Source organism: Lissotriton helveticus, chromosome 6 (assembly GCF_964261635.1).
Source record: "Lissotriton helveticus chromosome 6, aLisHel1.1, whole genome shotgun sequence".
In the NCBI taxonomy this organism is placed as follows: Eukaryota; Metazoa; Chordata; class Amphibia; order Caudata; family Salamandridae; genus Lissotriton; species Lissotriton helveticus.
Genome location: NC_136067.1, coordinates 591085197 through 591107932, shown reverse-complemented (window position 1 = coordinate 591107932; position 22736 = coordinate 591085197).

Sequence of the window (22736 nt, the reverse complement as noted above, 5' to 3'; positions counted from 1 at the left end):
CAAAAGGAATACAATTACATACGCCCAAAAATTCTGGGCATACAATAATTAATTATTTTACATAAAAACTTTCAACGGACACACAGTCAGTACACAACTGTAGAGGGCAGGTGCCGGAAGTTTTCTGAGAAACACCGTCGACGTTTCGACCCCTATATGTAGGCTGAGTTCAGTCCTTAAGTGGGGTCTTCATCAGGACATATGCGACAAGGGGAGTGAGGGGCAATCCTGTCAGATAAATTAATAATAATAAATTAATAAATAGTACAACATAGCCAGTTTATTCCGACTATGATGAAGATTGGGATGATGATTGAAAAATAGTTACCATGGGGTCGTGGCCCAACAGAGCTCGCGACGTGGAACAACAATGGACTGTGCGTGAGTCACAAGTCGATCGTAGAGGGATGAATCTCAAAACTACAGAGGAGAGAGGACAACCAGTGAAGGAAAACTCAAGCATTTACTTATAACAAGCAATATAATAATATGACCCACACTAGTATGGCATCAACTGATAAATAATATTAATAAACAACTCCACTACGTAAGTGTGGAAAAAGGAACCTTTGACAGTGATGTGGATCAGTGGTTATTTAAAACCTATATCTGAATAGGTGGGAGGGGGTCTGTGCAACCCATGAAATAAACAGGCTAATGGATTAAGGGCACTGGGTGGAGGGATTTTGAATAATCCACATAATTCAGTAAGGAATGAAAAACCGACACATCTGTCTGGAAAACTATCTCAAAGCAAATTTGTAATGTAGGTGTTAACGGATGCATAACATACCTCTACTGAAAGAGATGAGGCGAATCAGTATCAACCGTCAATTTCAACCGTTAAATGTCAAACGCTCACTGCGCTGTATTGAAGGTAGATGGCTCAAATATCAACATGGGTCGTACTGTTATTCATCGGAGCCAATACAGGAATAAATCTAAAAGAAATCGAGGGTGAGCGAGTCAGGGGCAGGGGAGTTAAACTGCCGCTGTCAATTAAATGGTTACCGCTTGGCAGTCACGTACCAAATTTTAAATAATCCACATAAATCATTAAGGAATGAAAAACCGAAACATCTGTTTAGAAAACTGTCTCAAAGCCAATTAGTGAATGTTGATGTTAACGGAAGCACGACATACCTCTGCTGAAAGAAATGAGGCGAGTCAGTTTCAGCCGTAAATTTCAACCGTTAATTGTCAAACGCTCACCGCGCTGTATTGAAGATAGGTGGCTCAAATATCAACATTGGTCGTGCTGTTATTCGTCGGAGCCAATACAGGAATAAATCTAAAAGAAATCGAGAGTGAGCGAGTCAGGGGCAGGGGAGTTAAACTACCGCCGTCAAATGAAGGGTTATCACCTTACAGTCACGTACCACTTCACTGCTGGTGAGGCCGTGGACAGGAGCTCCGCAAGCACTGCTACGCGGAGTTTCAGTGGGCGGAGCCTAACTTGAAACATCTGCCAGGCATGGAAAAGGAAGAGTTACTTTAGTGAAAACCCGTGTTGGAAAATGGGGAACATCTATTGAACAACAAGTGGAACATTTGATGAATCAAGTTGAGAATAAGGAATTGGATTGAGAGTTCGATATGTACAATGTATAAGCATCTAATAAACATGAGCCTGCAGGTAATTATACTTGGTCACCAAATGCATCGACAAATTAATACAATTGCTCGAACCGGATGAGAAATATCAACACATATCCCAAACATTTCGACAATCCGCGCAACTCTCAAACATGAGGTTGAAGGCGGGTCAGTGAGCACATTGGGTGGATGTGGAGAAAGTGGTTAAAGAGCCCTTGAAACTCTCAACCATGAGGTTAAAAAAGGGCTATTTGTAAACTCACAAGAATTTATTTACAAACATCTTGAGTTCCAGATACAATCCCATAATTCAAAAAAACATCTTGAGTTCCAGATACAAATACAATTGTTGTTTTTGCATGTGTCACCCCGAGTGGGACGTGTATGCTCAGACTTGAGTCCTGTGCTCTCCATAGCCACTGGAATCAAGCTATCCTGGCTGATGAAGGCTGATAGCCAGAAACCGGTCCTAGGATGCTTGATTCCGGTCCAAGGAAGACATGGCTTGGCAGTTCGGGCTGGATTGTTCCCATGAGGCACAGGGTCAAGACAGATTTGCATATGGCCATGTCTGAACTGGGGTGGTGTGGTGAGCAAAATAACGATGGATTAAACCCAGATCTGTGACTGGGGGGTGAATGTTTTGCCATTGTGCAACGTTCCGCCCATCAATTGTTGTTTTTGCATTTGTCACCCCGAGTGGGACGGGTATGCTCAGACGTGAGTCCCGTGCTCTCCATGCCACTGGAATCAAGCTATCCTGGCTAATGAAGTCTGAAAGCCAGAAACCGGTCCTAGGATGCTTGATTCCGGTCCAAGGAAGACATGGCTTGGCAGTTCGGGCTGGATTGTTCCCATGAGGCACAGGGTCAAGACTGATTTGCATATGGCCATGTCAGAACTGGGGTGGTGTGATGACCAAAATAACAATGGACTAAACCCAGATCTGTGACTGGGGGTGAATGTTTTGTCATTGTGCAACATTCCGTCCATCAATTGTTGTTTTTGCATTTGTCACCCCGAGTGGGACGGGTATGCTCAGACTTGAATCCCGTGCTCTCCATGCCACTGGAATCAAGCTATCCTGGCTGATCGCCAGAAACCGGTCCTAGGATGCTTGATTCCGGTCGAGGGAAGACATGGCTTGGCAGTTCGGGCTGGACTGTTACCATGAGGGACAGGGTCAAGACTGATTTGCATATGGCCCTGTCTGAACTGGGGGGTGTGGTGAGCAAAATAATGATGGATTAAACCCAGATCTGTGACTGGGGTTGAATGTTTTGCCATTGTGCAACATTCCGTCCATCAATTGTTGTTTTTGCATTTGTCAACCCGAGTGGGACGGGTATGCTCAGACGTGAGTCCCGTGCTCTACATGCACTTGAATCAAGCTATCCTGGCAGATAAAGGCTGATAGCCAGAAACCAGTCCTTGGATGCTTGATTCCGGTCCAGGTAAAACATGGCTTGGCAGTGCGGGCGGGACTGTTCCCATGAGGCACAGGGTCAAGACTGATTTACATATGGCCGTGTCTGAACTGGGGTAGTATGGTGAGCAAAATAACGATGGATTAAACCCAGATCTGTGACTGGGGTGAATGTTTTGCCATTGTGCAACATTCCACCCATCAATTGTTGTTTTTGCATTTGTCAAACCGAGTGGGATCGGTATGCTCAAACTTGAATCTTGTGCTCTCCATGCCACTGGAATCAAGCTATCCTGGCAGATAAAGGCTGATAGCCAGAAACCGGTCCTTGGATGCTTGATTCCGGTCCAGGGAAAACATGGCTTGGCAATGCGGGCTGGACTGTTCCCATGAGGCACAGGGTCAAGACTGATTTGCATATGGCCGTGTCTGAACTGGGGTGGTATGGTGACCAAAATAACAATGGACTAAACCCAGATCTGTGACTGGGGGTGAAGGTTTTGTCATTGGCGGTGCGCCGTATTATGGTCTCCCTCCTCCTTAGGTTCCCGGTCGCCGTCTCTCGGTACCGAGAGACGGCGACCGGGAACCTAAGGAGGAGGGAGACCATAATACGGCGCACCGCCAAACTAGAAACGCACCCGTTTCCAGTGTTCTTGCGACCAGAAGGATCCCCTCCCGGTTTCTGCCTGACGCACACCAATAGTCAGAAAGGTGAAGATTCCTGACAACCAACCAGGCAGACTGCCTAAAAATTAGTACTTTCTTCGTGACTTCCCGTAAAGAACGCACAGTTTCTATTTTAGTCACTGATATTCTAAACATCGTCTCTCTATGACATAATGATCTAACACTTGAATACCAGTCCAGACCTAATCGCCAAGATTATACTGAGCTTTAAGCCCTGAAGAGTCGTGTTGACTCAACTGCACACGACGAAACACGTGTCGGCTGGCTTTGTATGAAATTTCAAGAGTCTGGAGAGAATAAACATCTTCTTGCTGTAACCAAGAAAACACCAAAGAATCTGCTTCTGTCTCTATGAATAACTACCAGTCATTGTACTGTCTGTGTGATAAAATACTGTAGTAGCGAGAGCGTAACTGTATATACAGGGTCAAGACTGATTTGCATATGGCCATGTCTGAACTGGGGGGGGGTGGTGTGGTGAGCAAAATAACGATGGATTAAACCCAGATCTGTGACTGGGGTTGAATGTTTTGCCATTGTGCAACATTCCGTCCATCATATGTTTTTTTTGCATTTGTCAACCCGAGTGGGACGGGTATGCTCAGACGTGAGTCCTGTGCTCTCCATGCCACTGGAAACAAGATATCCTGGCTAATGAAGGCTGAAAGCCAGAAACCGGTCCTAGGATGCTTGATTCTGGTCCAGGGAAGGCATGGCTTGGCAGTTCGGGCTGGACTGTTCCCATGAGGCACAGGGTCAAGACTGATTTGCATATGGCCATGTTTGAACTGGAGTGGTGTGGTGAGCAAAATACCGATGGATTAAACCCAGATCTGTGACTGGGGGTGTATGTTCTGCCATTGTGCAACATTCCGTCTATCATCTTGTGTGTTTTGCTGTTGACCCTGTGTGGGAAGAGTATGCCCAGACGTGGGTCACTTGCTCACTAAGCCATTGGAGTCACGCTATCCTGGCTGAAGACGGCTGATAGCCAGAAACCGGTCCTAGGATGCTTGATTCCAGTCCATGGAAGACATGGCTTGGCAGTTCGGGCAGGACTGTTCCCATGAGGCACAGGGTCAAGACTGATTTGCATATGGCCATGTCTGAACTGGGGTGGCTTGGTGAGCAAAATAACGATGGATTAAGCCCAGATCTGTGACTGGAGTGAATGTTTTGCCATTGTGCAACATTCCGTCCATCATCTTGTGTGTTTTTCCTTATGGGTGGAGACCAAGTGCAACCACTACAGCCCAAAATCCAGATGATTTTGGATTGGGAAGCTCCACCCACCCAGACCAAGGTCAAGGCATTCCATCGCTTTACTGAGTACTACAGGAGGCTTGTGAAGGGGTATGGATCCAAAGTGACACCCTCACTGTACTCACCTCCAAGGGGATGGCCTAGAAAGTGAACTGGACAGTTAGCTGTCAAAAGGCTTTGGACACTTTAACCTGTTAACCGTGGCGTAAATTCCGCCGCGGTGCGGGCGTTTCCATGCGCGGGCGGGGCTGCGTCGGCCAACGGACGTGCGCAGCACTATGAAGGTAGGTCTGTTGGCCGACGCACGTAGCGAACGGGTTAAAAGAGGTAATGTGCTCAGCACCGGTTCTCAAGGATCCAGATTACTCCAAGCAGTTCATTGTGCAGACTGGTTCCTCTGAGTTAGGGATATGAGCGGTCCTATCCCAGACCAATGATGATGGCCAAGACCAATCTGTTGCTTTCATAAGCAGGAGGCCACTCCCCTGGGAACAGTGTTAGAGTGCCTTTGAGAGGGAGGCTTTTGCTGTGGTTTGGTTCCTGAAGAAGCTGAAACCATACCTGTTTGGTACTCACTTCCTAGTTCAAACTGACCACAGACCTCTCAGAAGGCTAATGCAAATGAAAGGTGAAAACCCAAAACATTTGAGGTGGTCCATCTACCTTCAGGGAATGTATGTTACAGTGGAACACACACCTGGGATTGCCAATGACAATGGAAATGGCCATTCCAGATTCTCCCACTTAGAACGTGAAGACTCTCTTGGGGAAGGTTAGTCTCATTCTCTTTCATTTGGAGGGGGGGGGGGGGTGGATGGGGGTGTAAAGGAAAGTGCCCCTTTTTTGCATGGTTATTCCCCACTTTTTGCCTAATACTGGATGCATTTCGACTTGCTATGCCCGGGTCCCTGCCAATGAGGTTCCCAGGGCCTGTGTTCTTTTCCCAAAACTGTACCTTTGTACACACAATTAGCAACTCTCTGGCCACAGGTAAGCCCCTTGTAAAGGTACAATGGGTACCAAGGGCACAATGACCAGGGAAGGCCTCTAAGAGCTGTAGCAGCTATTGTGCCACCCTTAAGACTGTGCACCTTGACACCAACACACTGCCATTGCAGGCTGCTAGTTTTGGTGTAGAGAAAAGTTAAGAGTCGATATGGCATACATCCGTGTGTGCCATGCCTGCAATCCACTGCCTGTGGCCTAGATAAGTCACCCCTCTAGCAGGGTGCACTAGACCACAGGTACAGTTGCATGAGTACTGTATCTCTACAGTGTCTAAGTCCATTCTTAGATATTGTAAGTGCAGTAAAGCCATTAAAATTATATGGTCTGGGAGTTGGTCATTTCGAACTGCACACCTTAACAATAGCTTTACTGAACCCTGGGGAGTTTGGTAGCAATGACTCCAGTGTGGGATTTAATGTAGAATGCACTCAGAGGGCATCTTAGAAATGCCCCCTGAAAAACGACCAGCCTGGTGTGGTACCTGAATGGCTGCCCACCATTTGCCACCACCAGACAGGTTTCTGGACCTTTGGGAAGAGGGATTCCACTCTCTGGGTCCAGAAACAAAGTTCATACTGGGCAGGGGTGTCATGCCTCCTCCCCCAGAATGGGCCGGGTCCATGAAGGGGAAGCTGCAAAGGCTTGCCGCCTTTATAAGCTGACTCTGCCTTTTGCTGCCCCCAGCAACTGGCTCCCACCGGTTCTGACCCCCACTTTGGGTGGGAGATTCGGTAGGAAAACCAAGTTAGGAGGAAAATTGTGCCCACCTTTGCCAACCCCACCCCTCAGGTTGGGGAGGTGAGGTGAAGCACACATCATAGTCCCTTCCATCTTGAAGATGAAGGGAACCCAGCCAATTAGAGAGAGGCTCATGCCCCACTTCTACTGCAGGGTGGCATAATAAGGGGTTACTCCCCCCGAGGAAGGTTCTGACCTACACACACACCTGTAAACGCCCCTCAATGTAGTATTTAGGGGTGACCCTGAACCTTGCCTCCTCGGATTCGAGGAAGAAAGAAGAAGGACCGAAGATCCGTGCTGACCCAGGACACCAACTGCTTTGGCCCAAAGCTATTCTTGTAGATCATTTACATACCTGCAAACCGATACACTTATTTTTCCCATAGGATCCAATGTTATGAGTTTTGTTCCTAAAGTGTTGACATCCTGTATAAAAACCAAAGCTACTATTTTTGAATCGAAAACTGGCGTACCTACCTGTATTTTGTAAGACAGATTTTGTGATATCCAAGCATATCACCCCAAGTAGTCAAAGTAACTGAAAAGTAATCCAACAGCCATCAAAAGTAATTTATATATCTTCCGAACTGTTTTAAAAGCAAATACAAACCTATACCAATTCCAATTACATTCACAATTGCATTTCCTCGTAAAGGTTCGCATTTGAAAGTATATTCTACTCATCTGTACCAAGTCCTGCTTGGTTCTAGAAATAAAAACATAATTATACCTTTTTATACTTACCTAATTGGTTTGGATTCTGTCTCTGAGTGAGTAGTCACTAATAGGTTAGAACGTGCACCGCTGTGATTAAGGATGGTTTGTGCTATTATGCCGTGCTCCTGGGAATCACTCCCCACTCGGGAGTGTGTACAATGCGACCATATTGTCTCTGAGTGAGTCCCATCAGCCTTAATTGAGTGAATACAATAAATGCTTAACACACCCTTCTGATAAGCATAACTGCCCGACCACACTACCACAAAGAGAGCAGTTAGTGACAATCTAATTTAGCATTTGCTATACCTCTAGGGATCCCGTGGACTCTGTGCACACTATACCTTACTTTGCTATAGTACATGCAGAGCCAGCTTCCTACACCGTGTCACTGTTCTCCGTTATATGATTGGTTAGTGTGACACAGACTGAGTCTCAGAACACAATATACTCTAGCCCTGTGGGCTGAAGGCGCATGCGAGTACCGGTGGGATGGGGCTGCAGATTGTGATCTGATATGGTCTTCCCCAGGTACTCCACTGATGTGACCTTAAGCTGTGTGGCAAAGTGACAATGGAAACAGTCAAGCGAGACATTGGGATCATGTCTGTAAGAGTAAAAGGAATGCTACTTAGCAGTTGTATTAAGGTCTCGCTAGACATTCACTAAGGACCAATGAGCAAGCCACTGCAACAGTAGGATGTGGCACGTGTGGTAGAGGATTGGGGAAAGGGAGGGTAGGACCTATTCAGTGCTGGATCCAGAATGCAATTAAAATCACCACCAAGTATCCAGGGCAAGTGGGACCAGCGGGTCAGCAGTGAGGATATGCGTGCCAGAAAACCTGCCTGTGCAACGTTCGGCAAATATAGAGTCCCCAAACAACACCTACATCTTCTCTAACCTCCCTCCACAAACACATAGCGCCGCTCCCAGTCCACTTTAACCACCATGCTTTGAAAGGGCACCACCTGTAATATTCATATCAACGCTCACATAGCATAGCAGAATAGGCCATGCAGACGCATCTCCCCATCAGCTTTTTTGGAGTTGAAGGTCCTCTCCCCTCGCAGGATGCGTTTCCTGTAAGAAGGCCACATGTGTCCCACGTCGTTTGAGGTATTGATGGTCCAAGTGGTGTCTGGCAACCATTCCCAGTCCCCAGACATTCCAGGTATAAAACTTTATTTTAGCCATTGAGCAAACAAAACGGAGAGGGGAAGTGGACCTTACCTCTCAACAGAGTCCTCAGGTGTACTGCAATGAAAGTAGGATGAGAGGCTCAGTAAAAACAACAAAACGGATTCCTATCTCGTAGTCCCAGGGCGACAGAGCAACATCTAGCTGCCCAAACAGTTAATGTAATGTGGACGTTTGTGGGCCCTAAAATGCGGCACTCCAATGGTCACATGTTACAACAAAAGGGGGGGGTGGGGTGAGCATTGTGTAGTATTCGCCATGTTCGGTCTGGGTGGTGGCAGAAAGGGCCCAGCATTAGCTACAATGGTCTGGGACCTCCGAGATCAGGGAGATGGGCGGCCAGGACACATACTGCGGCAGCTGTCAGCAAGCAAGCACCAATTGACTTATTTACAGCAAGTCGTCGGCCATCTGCGGCATGACAGGAGAGAGCAGGGATGATGATATCCTCAGCCAGGGTGTTGCAGAGTTTCCCTCAGAGGAAGCATCTTCTGATTCCTTCATGGCACCGGCTGTGCCAGGGTCCCAAGGATGAGCCACCACAGCGAGGGCCGAAATCCTTCAGCAGCACGCATGTGCAGGCGTGGGACCCCCAGAGGTACCGGAAGCAGGTCTGTTTGATCTGCCCCAATGCCATCTTTACTGTGGCCTGAGCAGTCCCGAAGTGGGCCTTTGTGGCATAGCATCACTAATGTTGGATGAGGCGTGTCTCCACCGCTCGACTCAATCCCAGGCTTCCCCTGGAGTCCCCCGGTTCCGTGAAGAAGTATGATTTTCCATTTGACAGCACTTTTACTTTTGCTGGAAACAAGAGGGAGTACTTAAACCCCGTCCTCTCTCAACTTGTGTTTCCAGTCCGCAAAAGGATTCTCTCTGATGCTGGACTGTCAATAGTACAATCTGGAAGAAGGAAGATCTGTGCGTTATCGAACATGATGCGGCTTAGCTGCTGGGTAGCTTGCAGTACAGTGTCGGAGTTTAAGGTTCAGTAGGCTGGCCACCACAGGTCTTGAGGGAGCACCCAGTGGGGGCACCTGTGTGCTTCCTCAAATGGGAAAAAGGGGGATAACCCCTCAGTCACAGTGGCAGAGGACAACCAAACTTCAAAGAAGGCAGTGGGGTTGCCGCTCCTCCCTCTGGAGAAAAAAAAAATTAAGACATTTTTGCATCTGGATCGGCCTCCCAGGTCATCCAATTTCCCTTCCAACTGCTTAATCCTGCAGGTAAGGTCACCAACCTGCTAGGTGAGAGATTGAGTAATCGGCTGTAGCTCAGAGATGGCAGATTCCATACCTTTCACTCTGTCTGAAAGCTTCCTCTGGTCCTTTCTCAGTAGTCCTAACTCCAGTGCCAGAGTATCGACCCTAGCGCCATGGTCCAGCCATGTCGCTGTTGATGGCATTGAGGATGGTGTCCAACTTTATCGCTATGGGGTTTGCATTCGATTGGGACTGATCCTCAGCGGCGGCAGGAAGATGCTTGATTCTCATGACTAGGTCTCCAGTAATAGGTGCACGGTGGTGGCTCTTTCCTGACTTCTGCCCAAGGGTACTGGGGAAGCTTGTGCAGCCAATCTCCACTCCTTTGTGGCTGTCCCGCTCAGGGAAGCCCTTCTCCTGGTCCCAGACAGCTGGAATCTCAGCCCAAATGTCCTTTGGGCTTAACAAATTAGTTGAGAAGGGTACTGCAGGGCAGGAGCCACAGTCCAGCCCCCCAATAAGGTCCAATCTATGTCTGTGCAGGGAGGTAGAGTCCAGGTGAGAATATCAGATGTAATGGAGGAAACTCCAAGAAGCATTCTCTAGGCTACTTCCATCGCCTATACCAACAGCGCTCTACCCTATAGCCACCACCCTCCTCTTGCCTGAGCCCGGGCCCCCACCTCTCCACCATTTCATCTACCGTATGTTCCCCCGGCTGGGGGGAGGAATACAGCGGTGTGTGCACATTGCTGCCACTGGCCACTCATGAGTGAGGCCTTCATCCGGGCCAGCTGCCTCGAAGGCCTCACTGCTCATGCCACACCACTGTAGTCCCTGACACCACTGCCGACGTGGTAGAGGGCTCCCCCGCATACAAAACTTCAGGAGTTGGCCTCCTTGCTACCGGCAACGGCCCTCCCTGTCCTCAGGGGCCTGCAATGCTCTTGGATGACGTGCCCTCTCCCCGGAGCCTCAGCAAAACATGTCTGCCATCTTTGGGCACTTGGCCATGACCCATGCTGTGCTGTGTTAAGCAATTTAATAATAAATCTTACTTTATGTAATCCTGTTTTTCATAGCAACAGGCAGGATTATCACACAAGTGCATTCTACTCCAACAACTTCCAATGGTGGTCTGTAGGACAGCCCAAGTGTCACTTTTTCAGGGATCCTTTACTGGAAAAATCAGAGAAACCTTGTTTATCAGTTTCATCTGAATATTTTAGATGTTCTGCAACATAAGGATACATGAACTTTAATCTTATCTTATCTTATCTTAGGTGCAATTTATAAAGCGCACTGACACCGAAGCTTCCTGGCGCTGATAGACAGAGCAAGTGAGGGGGGGAGCACAGGTGGCAAAGTTCTAACTAAGGGTGGGGAAAAGATGAGTTTTTAACAGTTTTCTAAAATTCAGGAGGGAGGGGGAGGATTTGATTGAGAGAGGAAGGAGGTTCCAAAGCACAGGAGCTAGGTAGGAAAGACGGCGACCGCCGAATTTCTTAGTTTTGCTGTTAGGGGTGACTAGCAAATCACGGTGGGCTGATCGGAGGTTGCGTGTTGGGCAGTGAGGGCGAATGAGAGATTTAAGGAACGTGGGGCCAGAGCAGTGAGGGGCTTTAAAGGTGAGGCATGCCACCTTAAAGGCGGCCCTTCGGTCGACTGGAAGCCAGTGGAGGCTGATGAGCAGAGGCTTGGCAGATTGCCATCTGGGGGTTCCATGAATCAAGCGGCCCGCTTGATTCTGGACAACTTGGAGGCGTTGTATCAGAGATTGTGGAAGACCGTGGTAGATGGTGTTGGAAAAATCCAGGCGGGAGAGTACCAGTGAGATGACAGTTTGGGTAAGTGCTGCAGGGGGAAGAAGGTGACGGACTTTGCGGATCCTCCGAAGTTGGTACATGCAAGAAGAGACCACCGCTCCAACTTGAGCCTTGAGGGAGAGTTCGGCGTCGATGATCACGCCCAGACTCTTTACTGTTTTAACTGGGGTAGGGGGGGGAGCCAAACTCCGGAGGCCAGAACTGCGGGCCCCAGTAGGTGTGACTGAGTCCAGGAAGGAGGAGCTCGGTTTTACCGGGGTTCAACTTCAATTGGTTCAGGTTCATCCAGAGTTGGATGTGGATCATGGCTCCGTGGAAGGTTTTAATGGCATGTGGTGAATTAAGAGAAAAAATCATTTGTAAGTCGTCGGCGTAATTATAAGTGTCGATGTCCCATTTCAAAAGAGACTGAATCAGTGGCCGAAGATATAAATTAAATAGAAGCGGGGAGAGGGAGGAGCCCTGGGGGACTCCGCAGGACGTGGGAGTTTTTTTGGCAGTGTAAGGACCCAGGCGGACCGCCTGTGTTCTTTCCGTAAGGAAGGATTTGACCCACTCAAGAGCAACGCCCTGGATGCCTGCCTGCTCGACACGGTGGAGGAGGATGTTATGATCCACCGTGTCGAACGCGGCCGACAAATCCAGTAGGACGAGGGCTTGGGGGATCCCCATGTCTGCATTGCTCCTGAGTGTGTCGAGGACTGCCAAAATTACGGCCTCTGTGGAGTGGGCGGGTCTGAAGCCGGCCTGAGTTGGCTCAAGATAGCAGGAGGATTCTATACAGCTTGACAGGCACCGGGGGACATGGGCCTCCATAAGTTTGGAAAAGTATGGGAGGAGGGAAATGGGGCGATAATTCGATGGCTCCGCCATGTCAGCGCCGTTTTTTTTTAAAAGGGGTACCAAGATGGCCTCCTTAAAGGAGATAGGACAGATGCCGCTACTGAGAGATCTGTTGAGTAAGTGTAAGATACAGTCTGGCAAATTTAGACATATGCTCCGCAGGACAGACGGTGGACAGCAGTCGTTCGGGGAGCCAGATTTCACGCGAGCGGCTAGTTCCGCTAAGGAGGTGGAATCTAGAGCAGGAAAGGTGATAAAAGTCGAGGGGTTGTTAGAGGAGTTATCCGGTGGTGGTGATGGGGGAAGGGGAGGGATGGATTTTTTGATTGTTGTGATTTTTTCTAGGAAGAAGGAGTTCAGGGTGTCACAGGCCTCCTGAGTGGGGGTCTGGGCTGGGAGGGTTCTGTCATCTGTAGTTAGCTCATTCAAGACTCTGAACACCTCCTTGGATTTGTCGGCTGCCGAGGAGATCCTATTGGAAAAGTGTTCCATTTTGGCTGAGCGGATAGCAGCTTTAAAGTCTTTATGTGCGGCCAGATAGGACTGTTTGGCTGAGTCAGAGTAGTCATGTCTCCAGGTGCGTTCTAACTTGCGTGTTTTTAGTTTCTGAGCTTTGAGGTCGTCAGAGAACCACCTATGGGAGTTCCGATGTCTGGTACATGGGAATTTGACTAGGGGGGCAAACAGGTCGCTGGCCGACTCTAGCCAGGAGCCGATGTCTTGTTCTAATCCATCGATGTCGTTAGAGTCATGAATGACTGGGCAGGAGTCGGTCAGGGCGGTGAGAAAACCCTGGGAGTCGTATGAGCTCCATTTCCGAGAGAGGCCACCGGCCATCAAGGGGGCAGGGGTCTGACCAGCAACTGTGATGGTGGTGTCCACCAAATGGTGGTCAGGCCAGGCACAGGGAAGTATGTCTGGTGGGGACAGAGCCAGGTTGCAGGTCCAGATCTGGTCCAGAATATGTCCCTTAATGTGAGTGGGTTGAGAAATATGTTGAGCGAGATTCAGATTTTTTAGAGTCTCAAAGAGCTCGGTGGCATAAGGGCCGGCATTAGTGTCGTCGAACCAATAGTTTAGGTCGCCGAAGATAGCAAAGCGGGAGTGCAGCGTTAGAAGGGAAGACAGTTGTTCACTCATGATGGTGGAGAAAGATGGCATAGAGTGTGGAGGCCGGTATAAGAGGAGGAAAGTGAGGGGGCCGGTGTCAGTTTGCACGCTAATGAGTGAGTTCTCCACCTCAGGGAGGGGAAGGGAGTAGGAGGAAATAGAATTCAGGCGTTTAGATATAATGGCCGCTACCCCACCCCCGGGCCGGTCGCCGATACGGTCGCCGTGGAGAATATAATAATCAGGGGGGAGGGCCGCCAGAATATCCGGAAGGGATTCTGATGTAAGCCACGTTTCCGTAAGTAAAAGCATGTCAGGGTTAGAACTGGATAGTAAGATAAAAATGTCCTCAGAGTGTTTCACTAGCGAGCGAGTATTCAAATATGATACCCTGATGGACGTGGTGTTCCTAGTCAACATAGCTGGAGGTAGGCGTCCGCAAGGGTGGAAATGGTCGGGCGCATAAGGCCGACAGAGGAGATGCAATGCATAGCCATAGAAGATGGCAGAGTGGCGGTATTCTGTAAATCTCTAAGTGATTGAGGAGAATACCTGATAGGATGGTCAGCGTGGCATGCCCTAAGGCCCGTCCTGGTGCGGACGGGCGCAGACGGGCTTGCCTTTGGCGCGCCGCCGGCGCGCCCGCTGCACCCGTCCGCTGCGCAGACGTGGAGGACACATGATTTAAGTAGGAGGGATGAAGGGAAGGGCGTGGCCTATCGTGGAGGGGGCGTGGCCTGACCAGGCTTCCCCTGGATGGCGTCACTAAGTGTGGCGACCCGCGACAGCGTTCAGATCGGCTGTGCGGGGGGTGTGCTAGCGAGGATGGTGCCAGGTAAGTGAAGTTAAGAACACAAGAAAATACAATTTTAAAATAAATGCTCGTTGCTCCCGGCTTTCCGCCTCAGGAGTTTGTCTCTATCTGCCAACGCGCAGATTTTGGCGCGTTATGAAGGCGGGGGGGGGGCGGGGCCTATCGTGGAGGGGGCGTGGTCTGACCAGGCTTCCCCTGGATGGCGTCACTAAGTGTGGCGACCCGCGACAGCGTTCAGATCGGCTGTGCGGGGGGTGTGCTAGCGAGGATGGTGCCAGGTAAGTGAAGTTAAAAACACAAGAAAATAAAATTTTAAAATAAATGCTCGTTGCTCCCGGCTTTCCGCCTCAGGAGTTTGTCTCTATCTGCCAACGTGCTGATTTTGGCGCGTTATGAAGGCGAGGGGGGGCGTGGCCTATCGTGGAGGGAGCGTGGCCTGACCAGGCTTCCCCTGGATGGCGTCACTAAGTGTGGCGACCCGCGACAGCGTTCAGATCGGCTGTGCGGGGGGGTGTGCTAGCGAGGATGGTGCCAGGTAAGTGAAGTTAAGAACACAAGAAAATACAATTTTAAAATAAATGCTCGTTGCTCCCGGCTTTCCGCCTCAGGAGTTTGTCTCTATCTGCCAACGCGCAGATTTTGGCGCGTTATGAAGGCGGGGGGGGGCGGGGCCTATCGTGGAGGGGGCGTGGCCTGACCAGGCTTCCCCTGGATGGCGTCACTAAGTGTGGCGACCCGCGACAGCGTTCAGATCGGCTGTGCGGGGGGTGTGCTAGCGAGGATGGTGCCAGGTAAGTGAAGTTAAAAACACAAGAAAATACAATTTTAAAATAAATGCTCGTTGCTCCCGGCTTTCCGCCTCAGGAGTTTGTCTCTATCTGCCAACGTGCTGATTTTGGCGCGTTATGAAGGCGAGGGGGGGCGTGGCCTATCGTGGAGGGAGCGTGGCCTGACCAGGCTTCCCCTGGATGGCGTCACTAAGTGTGGCGACCCGCGACAGCGTTCAGATCGGCTGTGCGGGGGATGTGCTAGCGAGGATGGTGCCAGGTAAGTGAAGTTAAAAACACAAGAAAATACAATTTTAAAATAAATGCTCGTTGCTCCCGGCTTTCCGCCTCAGGAGTTTGTCTCTATCTGCCAACGCGCAGATTTTGGCGCGTTATGAAGGCGGGGGGGGGCGTGGCCTATCGTGGAGGGGGCGTGGCCTGACCAGGCTTCCCCTGGATGGCATCACTAAGTGTGGCGACCCGCGACAGCATTCAGATCGGCTGTGCGGGGGGGGGGTGCTAGCGAGGATGGTGCCAGGTAAGTGAAGTTAAGAACACAAGAAAATACAATTTTAAAATAAGATGAATCAATCTGTAACTCCTCCGTTCCAGGGAGTTCTTTGTTGGGCAAGTACATGGGTACCCAGGAGTATTTCATATGGTATGCAGCCATTTAGTACACGTTGATGTAAATTACTGAGTGCTTGCTGAGAGTGATATAATTTATGGAACCACAACAGCCGAACACCTGCAGTCAAGACTTATTGAAGAGTGCTCTCATCTCGCTTGATGATTCTATAAATATCAGGATGGAAAGGATTAGAGAATAGCAGGTGTACATCCAGAGCAGACATTGCATCAGCGCGTACCTTCGTGGAACATGCTGCACAATTGCCTGAATAAATAGTATGTACTGCTCCCATCGCTACTTAGCACATCATGTCTTTTATGACAAAGTGAGCAGTGGCAGTCTTTTGGGGTCAGACCCACGGGAATCTTGAGTAGGTATCGACTGCAACCAATATATACTTACAGTAGTTAACACTTGCCAATAGGGAGCATGATCAAGGAACAGAACACAGAAGGGTTCATTGGATATCGTGAGTGGAGTAGGCATTGCTCTTACACCAGTAGAGTTTTGATTTGCTGGCAAATGATACATTGCTGACATATCTTTCTGTAGTTTTTGATCAATATGGCCAGCAACATCAATGTAGTAGCATTGATATAGTTACAATAATGCCAGCAGGAGCAGATGCAAATCCCTCATGAACTGCTTTTACAACATCTAGCCTAAATGCTTCTTTAGAAATGTGCCTGCCCCTGGTAAACAAACCATAGAAAAATTGTATAGAGTGAAATAATTGGAATATTTAGGAGGTGCAAGGTTCAGGGGGCTTATACCTTTTCAGAGTTGTCTGTATAGTTACCGCAATACCTGCATCAATCTTTGTTCAACCCCAATTTTTAGCTGCAACCTTGCATATTTGCAGTGTTGTATTTGCAGCTACATCAGCCACACTATTAATCTATAGCATGAATCCCTTCACTTTTATGATCATTTTATGCTGTACATGGACCACAGGTGGCTTATCCTGTTCAACTGCCACCTTTCCCTACAGCTGTTTAGCTTTTATCAATTTACCTTTTGATGTCTGAATCCACTTAAGCGCCAGTGGGAAATATGTGTGTTGTAACTTTGCTCAAGGAAAACCAAATCCGACAATAGAATTGTGGGAACTGAAGTTCAGCCTTCTGAGGGGCCAGTGTCAGTTTGTAGAAACTTGAAATCATCATCTAGAAAAACTGCCTGCACTGAAGTATATTTGTTCGGTGCCAAATGAAGCCTGTGCAGAGCCGCCTCTATAGAACACATACTTGTACTCATGTATGGGCTGTGTGGGAGGAACAGCCACGGTCCATGCAGGTAAAAGCGGTGGTGCGGTGTAAAGGGGGATTTCAAGTGACGAAGCTGAGGGAAAATTAAATAAATAAGTAATTTTACCTCTGCATCGTTCCTCGAAATCCCCCCTTACACTGCTCCACCACCCCACCGCTGTTACCTGCACGGACCCCGACGGGGGAGGAATATGTAGTATTGCCTGTTCACATTGGTAAATATTCTTGTGTTCTGCATGTTGGATCATATTCAAATTTTGCATAATCGAATTTTGCCTATTGCATCCTGTGCAGGTGTAATACACACATTGTAGGAATGTTTGTTTTAGTAGTTGCCTCTATTGTTGGTACTGGGGAAACTAAAATAATCTGTTTACCCTGGGATAGATGGGATGGATGACGCTTCTTTAAAATGGCCATCTGCACAGCTGTAAGAACTTTTTCAGTCAGGGTAAATCATTTCTCTACTGTGAAATACAAATGTTCTTTGTAAACTATGGGGGGTTGTCTTGTCCTCATTCTCAATTACATGTGTGTAGCTTGAAGTGCTAGGAGCAATCCTAATGAGAAGGTTCTTATTGTACCGTGTTTGGAGATATTTATTTTCTTACATGTCTTCTTGCAGCCCACATAGAATAGTCAAATGTTAGTCCAGCCAATTCTTCTAAGAAAAGGTGGGTGTCATCAGGTAATGGAAGGGGTTCCCTGGCTCAGTTGAATACACCGAGCTCTTTCACAATTCAAGATCCCCCATAAGAGCTTGTAATTTGCAAAATATATTTGGAGGCTGTAACGCAGCACATATTTCTAGGAGATTTGGTGCCAATCCTTTGCCTTAACTGGATAATTACTATGGTAAGAAGATAAACATAAGATACAAAATCTTTGATTTATGTAAATGTACTTTATGCTTGAGTGGAGCGAAAATAGTCACTATTCTGGTTATTTCTCTGTGTCCATTCAAATCATTGTCAGTAATGTACCTGTCATCGAGATATGACAAAACACGAAGATCATCTTTCAGAATTTCCTTTATGCTTGCGACCACAAGACTATTTTGAAACTGCTGGGGTAATGTTGCATATTAATAGCCATCAGTGATGTCACTGACCAGGTCATGAGGCCGGCATTCGGGGATCAGAACTTGACTGGGTTCGCTCGTTTGTGAGTGACCGTCATCAGGCTGTCCGCCTCTCTCAGTTCTCTGCTGACAAGGTTGGGTTAACATGCGGTGTCCCGCAGGGCTCTTCTCTTTCCCCCCTTCTTTTTAATTTGTACCTTGCCCCCCTCATCCGCTCCCTACGAGGCAGTAATGTCACTGCATTTAATTATGCAGATGACATTCAACTGATCCTCAATATCGATTCCTCGGATCAATCCATTCTCAATTTCCAGTCTACTCTGTGCCACATTAGTGATTGGATGGGGACAAATTACCTGAAACGTAACCCCGATAAGACCGAATTGGTTCTTATCGGGGGTACCTCCAATCTGTGGAGCACTAACTTTTGGCCTACTCGCTTAGGTCTCCCTCCCCGCCCTGCTGACTCTGCCAAAAGCCTTGGGGTGGTCATCTGTAAAGATCTGTCGATGAAACCCCAGATTAACGCGGTGGTCTCATCTAGTTTTTTTTCACTTACGTAAAATCCGTAAGATAGCCCGATTCCTTACTACAGAGGCCCTCACCCTGGCTCTACTGGCCCTGGTAATTTCCCGACTAGATTACGCCAACTCCCTTTATGTCGGCATCCCCGCCTACCAGCTGAATCGATTACAGCTGGTCCAGAACCAGGCGGCAGGACTGATCTTCAAACAGCCCAGGCACCAACATGTCCGTCCACTGTTAAAAACCCTTCACTGGCTCCCCGTGATCGAACGGTGTAACTTTAAACTGGGCTGCACCATTTTCAAAGCAATGGCTGGCCTTGGTCCAGCCTTCATCTCCTCTCTTCTCCATCATTTCCCCCCCCCCCCGGAACCTCCGGTCCTCCCATCTTGCTTTACTCAAAACCCCCACTTTCAAACGCAAGAAACATGGAGGGCTCAAATTCTCGTTTCTTGCCCTTTCCTTTTGGAATGCACTCCCTCTAGAGCTCAGGCTCACCACTTCTTACCCTCGTTTCAGGTCTCTCCTGAAAACACATCTGTTCCGTAGGGCACATAACTAGTTTCCTCTTCCTCCGCTCCCGCCTGGTCCTTTCGGTCTCCCTACTGCCAATAGCGCCATGAAACCGTTGGCTGTAAGTGCGCTTTATAAGAATTTTTTACATTACATTTTTACATTACATGAGTGATATAATAATTGAGGTCCTAAGCAGTGCATTGCGGGGCGTAAGTTATAATTAGCTCAGGTAACTATAACTGCTGAGTTTCAATGGTCTTGTGCAAATGAAATCTGAGCATAACCATGACGTCCCTGTTACCTCAGATTTTTTCAGTGAATTTCTAAGGTTTTTAAAAATTCTATTTCCTAACTATAACATCCCTGTAACCTTTGGAGTTTTCAGTTAATTTATACGTTTTTTTACTTCTATTTCCTAACTATAACTGCCCTGTAACCTTTTCTTTTTTTAGTGAACTTCTAAGGTTTTTTATTTGCTAACTGTAACCTGTGACCTTTGAGAGTAGGTGTGTGAGTGGCTTTGTGGGTGTGTGAGTGGTGGATGGATCGTCAGTGTATGTTAGTGGCTGTATGGAGCTGTGAGTGGATGTGAGAGTAGCAGAATGGGTGTGTGAGTGGGTGAGTAAGTGTCTGTGTGGGTGTATCAGTAGCTGAGTGAGTGACTTCACCAGAACGGAACCTCCCCTGCCCCTTTATCCCACAAGAGGACATAGTTTTCAACAAAATGTCTACCTAACAGAAGTACTTTCTTCTCATTAAATACTAAGAACTTCCTAATTAGTTAAATGTCCAGTGTGTATTCTACAGTACATCTGTGTAATGGACCACAAGCAATTGTCTCAAGTGACCTAGCGTGCATCTCAGTTATGTAATTGTTCCTTGTGAATCTTTAGCCATAAATCTGTGATAATATGAATTCTCCACTAGAGAAGACAACAAGACTACATAGAGGTAAATCTCCACCAAATAATGATACTTTCTTGTAACTATATGAAGTAAGTGCTTCTTGTTTGTTTAAGAGGCCCTCATATACCACTGCCTTAAAGAACGCTTAAATACAGCACCCTGGTTGGTTTTCACCTGCGATCTTGTGAGGCTACCCATCTCCTCTCTCATTGACCTCCCTCCATGCCCCCCTAAGCTAGTGCCTCTGTCAGGTCACTTGTAGACGTGCACTATTGTGAGAACAGATGGGATTATAGAGAGGACATGAGGAAGGTTTGCAGATCTCAACAGGGTATGGGACATGGGGTGCACTTGGTCTGCACCATTTCTTATCCTACCTCTCCCAGAACGTCCTCCCAGGGAAAAGAACAAGGTCAATAAATTCCAGATAAATAGATCCAAGTCGGGTAGTGTATTGTCTCTCACAGCGGGATAGCAGAGGCGATTTTAGGGCTGGGGTGATGGCCCTGCACCCTTGGCCTCTGTTCTGCAGTTTTGCCTCCTGGCACATATCCTGTTGGAAAATGGGGACCTCAGGCACAGGGAAGGTCCAAAGGGGTAGTGACCCCAAGTCCAGGTAGTGAATTGTCCCACATGATGGACAGCAGAGCTCCCTTTAGTGCTGAGGTGATGACCCAGCCCCCTTAGACTCCGTACTGCAGTCGGGCCAGGATCCTCGTGGGAAATGGGGTCCTTCGGCACAGGTGAGGTCAAAAGGGGCTAGTGGCCCAAATCCAGGCAATGTATTGTCCTGCACTGTGAGATAACAGAGGTGCTTTTAGCATTGGGGTGATGACCGCACCCCTTTTGGCTCCGTTTTGGAAACAGCTTCAAATTAACTTGTGTGAATTGGCAGGCTTTTAATGGAGCCTTCGTTTAAAAATCGTACACATTATAAGTAGTCCAATTATCATCTGGAGATGCAGGCATGCCCCGGCACCTCACCCTCCTGGGGACCCATGCTTAAACAAGTGCAGGAGTCCACAATTGTTTTAAAATATATATTTTTGCTGTGAATTTGTCACTATTTTCGCTTCAACATTAAAAAAAATTGCTCTGGGACCACACAAGAGCTAAGTTGTCAGAGTATTCCTAGCCTGCCCCCCTTGCTTTTTGTACACCTGAGGGGTGTGCATCAAGCCAACTCCCTATTGTTAAATCAAGACATCGCAAAAAAAACCATGGAAGCTATTTATAATGGGATTTTAAGTGGAGTCATTTACTATTTACACCCTATGGAGTGGAGACCCTCTATCTCTCATCTCGAGTCACAGCAGGCAGTAATAAGGGACCCTGGTGAGGCCGTGAAGGGTTATCTGAACAGGCTCACAAGCGGGCGGCATGGTTTGAAGGAGTAATCAAACAATTGATATGCGGGTGGGCTCCACTGTTCGACGAACCCTTCCCAAGGTATGTGCCATGTGATTTCTACAATGTCACATTTTGTTTACCTCCATAGAGTGTGACTAGAGCCAGCGCCATATCCCGGCTTTCATGAGGCACGACTGAATCCAGTCTGTGGTAAGCCTATTATCTCCCTCGTTTGTCCGGTAGTCTTTTAGCACTAAACATGCATGCATGCGTTTTAAAAAAGCTCGCTCCTCAATATACGCTCATTTTGGAATTGAGTGACGAGACACCCACCGTTAACAATGTTGTATGTGGGTTGAAATGCCAAAATGGGGTGATTTCCTGCTCCGGTGGAATGATAGATGGTAGATACCATTTACTTTCATTTCACAAACACATTGTACGCCGTGCATGGAATGCTTGAAACACAGTGCGTACCACGTATATTTGAATGACTCAATTATGAGCCGTGTATGAGAGGATCACTTTGAACGACCGAAGGTCAAGGCACAATGTGATTGATTAGAACTACGCACGATTGTTTATTTTTCTTTCAGATTATTCCCTTTCACAGGCTGATGAGAGGTCGCCATACTCTAAGTAAACGGTGTGGTGTATGATTGATCCAGGGTTGGGTGCACCTTAGCGTGTGTATACCACTCGGGTCACTGAGATAAGTCCTGAAGAAAACCTGGTAATATCCACAACAAGTTGAAACATGTAGACCACAATCACTTTTTATCCCCAAGAAGATATCATAGGTCAATCTAGCCGAGTTAGGTATCTCACTTTGCTTTTAATCTTGTCTTGCTGCTCCATATTAAAGTTTTTTTAGGAAGTTAAATGAAGACAATTTTTTTATTCACTTTTTTCACTCATCTTCACCACTGTTGCGACTAACCGACTCCACTGTAATCAGGTGTTGAAGCACACCCGGATAGCATTCGGCTATTCGGGTGGGACCCCAATGATGAAGCATGTCACCAACTAGGTTGGTGAGTGAGGTGTATTCTTCGAAAAGGAAAACTTCTTTCCTTTTGTGTATCCTACTCCTTACCACATCGACATTTTATGTCTTCAGGGTAGACTCCTTCTTTTGTTTGATACGTACAGCGCCTAAACCCATTGGGTTCGCTCCCCCATCTCAATATGGGCAAGATGAGTGCTTGCACCTTCCCTCTGCAGTACCTAGGGAAGGTGCCCAGATTCCCAAGGTTATG